Genomic DNA, 8658 nt, shown 5'->3' on the forward strand with positions numbered 1-8658 from the left:
ATTATGACAACACCGCCAACAGGGACAGTGCTAAACCATTCATAAGAAATGGCCCTTATGATCCAATCACCTCCCACCCGGCCCCACCTCTAGCACTGGGGATTACAATTAAATGTGAGATTTGGGTGGGGACACAGATCCAAACCATGTCAATAGGAGTGATTAAAATAGGCATCCCTTACATATGCACGCATGCCTCCACTTACTCATGCCGCTATGGCAGCTCCTGCGTCCACCAGCAGCACCATCTGTTCGACAGAGATGCTGTGGGCCTGTCAGTTATCAGGTGTGACCACCGCTGCCCAGAGTTGTCTCTGTGGGAAGTTAGTCCTCCGTCCATTGTGACCATGCCACAGATACTCTATTTCAGGCAGCTCTGGGTTGACTACTGGCAAAATTGCTGGAGCTGGCCTCTTCTTTGTTGGTGGAGGTATTGGTGGCACTATCCTGTATGCCAAATGGGAGTCCCATTTCCGGGAAAGTGTGGAGAAAACCATACCTTACTCAGACAAACTCTTCGAGATCGTTCTTGGTTCCGCACCTTATAATGTTCCATTGCCAAAGAAATCGATTCAGTCTGGTCCACCAAAAATCTCTAGTGTATCAGAAGTAACAAAGAAGTCTAAATAGCCTGGCTCACAACTCCAAAAGCAAAAGGGAGATGCTCCAGCTTCAGCAACAGCAGGTGATACGCTGTTGGTCCCTGGGGTTCGGCATGAGGAATCTTTAAAAACTAATCACCCTGAAATTGGTGAAGGAAAACCCACACCTCCACTTTCAGAAGAAGCATCCTCATCTTCTGTAAGGGAACGAGCACCTGAAGAAGTTGCAGCTTGCCTTGCACAACAGGAAAAACAAGAACAAGTTAAAATTGAGTCTCTAGCCAAGAGCTTAGAAGATGCTCTGAGGCAAACTCCAAGTGTCACTCTACAGGCTATTTCAGCTCAGAACGCTGTGGTCCAGGCTGTCAATGCACACTCCAACATATTGAAAGCTGCCATGGACAATTCTGAGATTGAGGGCAAGAAGAAGTCTGCCAAGTGGCACACAGTGTAGAGTACATTGAAAGAATGCAGAAAGGCAGTAGAGGAAGCTGCTGATGCCCTTCTCCAAGCCAAAGAAGAGTTAGAGAAGATGAAAAGTGTGTCTGAAAATGCAAAGAAAGAAGAGGTTGCTGGGGCCAAGCCTCATATAAACTTCACAACACCATAGTTGATCTGGATAATGTGGTCAAAAAGGTCCAAGCAGGTCAATTTGAGGCTAAGGTTGTATCTCAGTATCATGAGCTGGTGGTCCAAGCTTGGGATGACTTCATTACTCTAGAATTCCTTCCTGGGTGGAGAGGAATGACTGTTTCTGACCTAGCTGACAAGCTCTCTGCTGATGATCTGAACTCCCTGATTGCTCATGCACATCGTCACATCGACCAGCTGAACAGAGAGCTAGCAGAACAGAAGGCCACAGAAAAGCAGCACATTACATTAGCCTCGGAGAAACAAAAGCTGGAAGAAAAGCAGGCATTTGACTCTGTAGTAGCAAAAGCATTACAACATCGCAGAAGTAAAATGCAGGCTGAATAGGACAGAAAGATAGAGGAAGTCAGAGACGCCATGGAGAATGAAATGAGAACCCAGCTTCACTGATAGGCGGCTGCCCACACTGATCACTTGCGAGTTGTCCTTAGGGTACAAGAACAGGAACTGAAGTGTGAATTTGAGCAGAACCTGTCTGAGAAACTCTCGGAACAAGAATTACAGTTTTGTCGTCTCAGTCAAGAGCAAGTTGACAACTTTACTCTGGATATAAACACGGGCTATGCCAGACTCAGAGGAATTGAACAGGCTGTTCAGAGTCATGCAGTTGTTGAAGAGGAAGCCAGAAAAGCCTACCAACTCTGGCTTTCAGTGGAGGCATTAAAGTACAGCATGAAGACCTCATCTGCAGAAACGCCTACTGTCCCACTGGGTAGGGCAGTTGAGGCCATCAAAGCCAACTGTTCTGATAATGAATTTATCCAAGCTTTAACCACAGCCATCCCTCCAGAGTCCTTGACCCATGGGGTGTACAGTGAAGAGACTCTTAGAGCCTGCTTTTATACTGTTCAAAAACTGGCCCAAAGGGTAGCAATGATTGACGAAACCAGCAATAGCTTGTGTCAGTACTTCCTGTCCTACCTACAGTCCCTGCTTCTATTCCTGCCTCAGCAACTGAATCTGCCCCCGGAGCTCTGACCTGAGGATATAAACACATTTAAATTACTGTCATGCGCCTCCTATTGCATTGAGCATGGTGATCTAGAGCTAGCAGCAAAGTGTGTCAATCAGCTGAAGGGGGAATCCAGACAAGTGGCACAGGACTGGCTGAAGGAAGTCCGAATGACCCTAGAAACAAAGCAGTGGAAATCTTGACAGCATATGCCAGCGCCGTAGGCATAGGAACCACTCAAATGCAGCCAGAGTAAGGTCTAGGAAGATTTTCGTAAAGTCATATTTCTTGTCAAGGAAATCAGCAGTGATAGATGAAGGGTTTGCAACAAGGGTCCCAGCATTGTGTAGAAATGAGCAGGTTTACAAGTACTGTTCTAAATGTGAACACCTGTTGCATTTATATTCTTTCCACTTGCTATCATGCTAGTGAACTCCAGGATTGCTTTCTTTGCAACTCATGTAATATTTTCTGTTTTTCAGGTTTTACTGATCAGACTTGTGAGGCCAATCAAAATAATGTTTGTGATCTCTACTACTGTTGAGTTTGCCCTCGGAGCAAACTGAATAAACAAGATGAAAACTGAAAAAAAAAAATGCATCCTTGTCTCATTCAGTTCGTAGAAGAAAGGCTTTCAGCTTTTTTCCATTTAATATGATGTTAGTTGTGGGCTTGTCATACATGGCCTTTATTATTTTGAGGTATGTTTCTTCTGTGCATGGTTTGTTGAGAATGTTTATCATGAAGGATATTGAATTTTGTCAAATGCTTTTCCTGCATCTATTGAGATGCTCATATACTTTCTGTCCTTCATTCTGTTGATATGATGTGTCATGTTTATTGATTTGTGTATGTTGAATCACCCTTGCATCTGTGTGATAATTTCCATTTGATCGTGGTATATTATCTTTTCAATGGTCTGCTGGATTCAGTTTGCTAGTATTTTGTTGAGGAGTTTTGCATCTATGTTCATTAGGGATATTGGTCTGTACTTTTCTTTTTTTACTGTGCTTTTGTCTGGTTTCGGTATCAAGGTAATGCTGGCCTCATAGAACGAGTTAGAAAGAATTCCCTCCTCTTCAATTTTTTGGAACAATTTGAGGAGAATTAGTGTTGGTTCTTCATGTGTTTGGTATAATTTGGCAGTGAAGCCGTTCAGGACTGGGCTCTTCTTTGCTGGGAGACATTTTATTACTGATTTAATCTTGTTACTCATTATTGGTCTGTTCAGGTTTTCTGTTTCTTTCTGATTCAATCTTGGTAGGTTGTATATGTCCAGGAAAATATTCATTTCCTCTAGATTTTCCAGTTTTTTAGAATATAGTCTCTGATAATCTTTTATATATAATATATAAGTATATATTATATATAAAATGTATATTTTTTATAATTATATATTTAAAAAATATATTTAAAAAATAAATATTATATATATTTTAAAGACAGGGTCTCCCTTTGTCACCCAGGCTGGAGTGCAGTGACCTAATCATGGCGTGGTCGTGGCTCACCACAGCCTCGACCTCCTGGGCTCAGGTGATCCTCTCACCTCAGCCTTCTGAGTATCTGAGACTACAGGCATGTGCCACCATAACTAGCTAATTTTTGTATTTTTTATAAAGCTGGGCATTTGCCATGTTGCCAAGGCTGGTCTCAAACTCTTGAGCTCAAGTGATCCACCTGCCTTGGCCTCCCAAAGTGCTAGGATTACAGGCGTGAGTCACTGTGCCCAGCCAGATGATCTTTTGTATTTCCATGGTATCAGTTGTAATGTCTCCTTTTTCATTTCTGATTTTGTGTATTGGGGTCTTCTTTCTTTTTTGCTTGGTTAGCCTCGCTAGCTGTTTATTGATTTTGTTTATCTTTTTAAAAGACCAACTTTTTGTTTTGTTAATTCTTTGTATTTTTTTAAAGTCTATTTTGTTTAGTTATATTGTTTATTGTCTCTTTCCTTCTACTAATTTTAGATTTGGTTTGTTCTTGCTTTTCTAGTTCCTTGAGGTGCATCTTTAGATCGTTTATTTGAAATCTTTCTACTTTTTTTTTGAGATGGAGTCTTACTGTATTGCTCAGACTGGCCTTAAATTCCTGGGTTCAAGTGATCCTCTCACCTCAACCTCCCTAGTAGCTGGGACTATAGGCACCACCACATCTACCTTTTTGATGTAGGCATTTATTACTACTAACATCCCTCTTAGCACTGTTTTTGTTGTAGCCTATAGGTTTTGATATGTTGTGTTTCCCTTTCTTTTTTTTTTTTTTTTTGAGAAATTTTTTGATTTCCTTATTAATGTCTTCATTAACCCAATAGTCATTTAGGAGCATGTCGTTCAGTTTGCACATGTTTGTATAGTTTCCAAAGCTCTTCTCGCTAGTGATATCCAGTTTTAATTATTGTGGTCTGCGAAGATACTTGATATGATTTTGATTTTTTAAAGTTAGTTGAGACTTGTTTTGTGGTCAAATGTAAGGTCTGTCCTGGATAATGTTCCATGTGCTTATGAGAAGAATGTGTATTCTTTAGCTGTTGGATGAAATGTTCTTTAAATGCCTATTAGGTCCATTTGTTTTAAAGTTCAGTTTAAATCCAATTTTTTGTTGTTGTTGTTGATTTTCTGTTTGGATGATATGTCTCCTGGTGAGAGTGGGGTGTTGAAGTCCTCAACTGTTATTGTATTGCAGTCTATCTCCTCCTCTAGATCTAATAATATTTGCTTGTATATCTGGCTCTTTTGGTGTTAGGGGCATATAGATTTAGAATTGTAATGTTCTCTTAAGAATTTCCTATGTGGCCAGTCCAGTGGTGACGAATACCCTCAGCTTTTGATTGTCCATGAAAGACTTTATTTCTGTTTATTTATGAAGGATAATTTTGCTAAGTATAGTATCCTTGGCTATCAGTTTCTTTCTTTCAGCACTTTGAATATATCATCCCATTCTCTCCTAAACTGGAAGGTTTCTGCTGAGAAATCCACTGTTAGTCTGATGGGGGTTGTCTTATATATGACTAGTTGCTTTCTTCTTTCTATTTTTAGAATTCTCTCCTTGTCTTTGACTTTTGACAGTTTGACTATAATGTGCCATGGAAAAGAACTTTTTGAATTGTATCTATCTGGGAATCTGTGTTAGTATGTTCTTGCATTGCTATAAAGAACTACCTGAGCCTGGGTAATTTATAAAGAAAAGAGGATTAATTGGCTCATGGTTCTGCAGGCTGTACAGGAAGCGTGGTTTGGGAAGCCCCAGGAAACTTATAATTACGGCAAAAGGTAAATGGGAAGCCGGAATGTCCTACATGGCTGGAGCAGGAGGAAGAGAGAAAATGGGGCGGGGGGTGTTACACATTTTTAAACAACCAGGTCTCATGAGAACTCACTATCATGAGAACTGCAAGGGGGAAATCTGCCCCCATGATCCAATCACCTCCCCCTCAGCCCCTTCTCCAACACTGAGGATAACAATTCAACATGAGATTTTGGCAGAGATAGAAATCCAAACCATATCAGGATCTCTCAGCTTTCTGCATCTGAATGTTTAAATCTCTTACTAGACTAGGGAAATTTTCTCCTATCACTTTGCTAAACAGGTTTTCTACGCCTTTGGGCTGGGCTTCTCTTTGTTTTCTGGAACATCCAATATTAGAATATTTGTTCACTTTATAGTTTTCCATATGGCAGATAGGCTTTGTTTATTCTTCTTTTTTTCTTTTTGACTGAGTTGTTTAAAAAGACCAGTCTTCAACTTCTGAAATTTTTTCTTCTGCTTGATCTGCTGTATTGTTGAAGCTCTCAAATGGACTTTTTATTTCATTTATTGAATTATTCATTTCCAGGATTTCTGTTTGATTCTTCAGTTATGATGTCTATCTCTTTGGTTATTCTCATTCAATATCCTGAATTGTTTTTCGGTTTATTTGTATTGTTTATCTGTGTTCTTTTATATCTCACAGAATGTCTTTAATATCATTATTTTGAATTCTTTTTCTGCTAATCCATACATTTCTTTTTCAGTTGAATCTGTTGCACAATTCTTGTGTCCCTTTGGAGGTGTGACATTTCCTTGTTTTTTCACGTTTCTTGAGTCTTTAGGTTGATATCTGCACATCTGACATAACAGTCACTTCTTCCAATTTTGGGGACTGGCTTTTTTTATGGGAAGATTTTTCCTGAAGATATGTCTATGGTGGTGGCTGGGTGAGATACTTTAGCTGTTATTCTGGGTGCATGCAGTAGTTTAGTCTCTGCTTGGCTATGAACAGCATCAGTAGTGTTTGTGATTTCCTCAGTGACTTGGCTGTGATTGTCAGTGGAGGCTGTGGTGAGGTTTTTCTGGGGTCAGAAACACCAGGTTAGCCAGATTTCAGGCCCCAGTGGTGGCAGCAGTGGGCCAAATGTGCCTGTCCTTAGGCCCCTGAGTAGCATATGCTGGTACTGGTGTTACCATGTCCAGACGGGCTGATTCTTGGGCCTCCAGACAGCTGGCTTGTGTGCTAGCAGTGGCAGCAGTGGGATGGATGCATGGATGGGTCCTTGGGCCACTGGGCAGTGTTTCTGACATGGATGATGGTAGTAGCAATGGTGGGACAGCCTTTGGGCTCTCAGAAAGCACTTACTGATGTTAGCGGTGGTTGTGATAGGCTGGGCAAGGCAGTTCCCAAGCTCCAGGTGGCACATGCAAGTGGGCACTGGTGGTAGTGGCAGGCTGGGTGGGCCCATCCCCAGGTCCCTGGGAGGAGTGCATAGATGGCCGGCATTGGTAGACTGGGTGGGGGGTATCACCAGGCCCCCAGATGGTATGCTTGGGCACTGGGGGTGCAGTGCGAGGCCACACAGTATGCATGGACACAGGCTATGGTGAATAGTGTGGGGTAATTGATGACGGTGGGTGTGGAAAGCCTGTACTCAGGGTACATGCAAGTGCATGGTAACCCCTGCCTTTTTGATGTGTCCAGCTGGTGTTGCACTCCTGCAGCCCTCCTGGGTTGGTGGGGGTTGTGGGATTCAGTAGGGCTGAAGGGATGTGGAGATACAGGATCTGTTGGGACCCAGGGCAGGATGCAGACTTATAGCAGCTGGGCTCTCAAAATGGCACCATGCTACAGCTGGCTGCTCAGGACTTGGTGGGTGTGTGGGATCCAGCATGGGCTCTTTCTCTGGAGCAATGCCATTATGTGGCATCCTGGCAAATCTCTATGCAAGTCTCAGGGCTTGCGAAGAACAAGAGGCTCTCCCATGACTAGGGTTTCAGGTCCATGCTGAGTCCATGGTGGAAATGTAGACAGCTGGGAATCTCTCATTTGCCATTTCCCTGCACTGGGGAGTCTCTGTGAGCTCTCAACTGATTCCAACTGGGCCAGCTGCCTCCCTTCCCTCTCCTTCTGTGCCTCAGATGTTTCCTGTCACTTCTCTGCTGAATTCCAGTGTCTCTCTTAGATGTCCCATTCAAAATGTTGTTACCTACTCACTGTTTTGGGTTCTTCTTTGTGGAAGAGGCAAGTGTCAGGTGCCTCTACTCAGCCATCTTGAGCCTGCCCACTTTTTATTGATCAATTATTAATGATTATAATATAACAACCCCCCCTCCAACCTATGAACCATGAACCCACTACCTGACAGAAACTAGAACATCATCAATAATTTACCATGGACTTCTTGGGGCAGCCACTGTTGGGATTGTGTGCCCCTTATTCTGTTACTTTCTAGAAAAAATAGAGTTGAGTCATATCTCTTTGTATTCCTGAAACGTGTGTTTTCTAATTTAGTGGTTTTGAATGATATTAAAAGGGAATTATTCGGAGTAATTTTCTGAGACTTATGTCTCCCACTCTGTGTAGAGTTGCCAAGGGTCCTCTGCATTTCTCACGGGTGTATTCTGTATCCAGCGTGGCTCCTTCCTGGGATTCTGCTGTTTCTACTTCAGGTTAAATGCTCTCCAGTAGATGGGCAGGCCTGTTGTTCCCAAGAGTCTGCTATTACAGATGGTGCTGATAAAAACATTTGCAAACCCATCCCACAATCCGTTTGTTAGTGTTCTGGGGGTAGGACTTCTCGGGGTGGGACTGCTAGGGCAAAGGGCACCCGGATTTTCATCCCAACAAGGTGCGCCACCTCCTGCAGGTGATCCATAAGCCGAGGAGGAGGATGGTGGGAATACTGGGACTGCTGTTTCCGGTAGCAATGGAGTGTGCCGGAATCCGATGTCATGGTCTCAGGTTTTCAACCTGGCAGCCTCAGTCCAGGCTCCAGGCTCCTTAGTCTACACTGCAGGCAAACAGCTAGCCTCTCTTTAACTGAAAGTACAGCCCTCCAAACCCTCACCCTTGCCTCCTTGTTGCTGAGGGGCAGAGGAGGCTCTGTGTTTGTAGCTTTGTGTTTTAGGGGAGAATGCCCAGTGCTGGCTGGCTGGCTGGCTGGCTATCTATCTATCTATCTATCTATCTATCTATCTATCTATCTA

At 42.9% G+C, this 8658-nt stretch overlaps 1 pseudogene; it reads left to right on the forward strand.

Moving 5' to 3' along the window:
• The first annotated feature begins 261 nt into the window (after positions 1-261).
• LOC113222959 lies at positions 262-2461 on the forward strand (annotated as a pseudogene).
• Positions 2462-8658: the final 6197 nt, after the last annotated feature.

Source organism: Piliocolobus tephrosceles, unplaced genomic scaffold (assembly GCF_002776525.5).
Source record: "Piliocolobus tephrosceles isolate RC106 unplaced genomic scaffold, ASM277652v3 unscaffolded_36830, whole genome shotgun sequence".
Lineage (NCBI taxonomy): Eukaryota > Metazoa > Chordata > Mammalia > Primates > Cercopithecidae > Piliocolobus > Piliocolobus tephrosceles.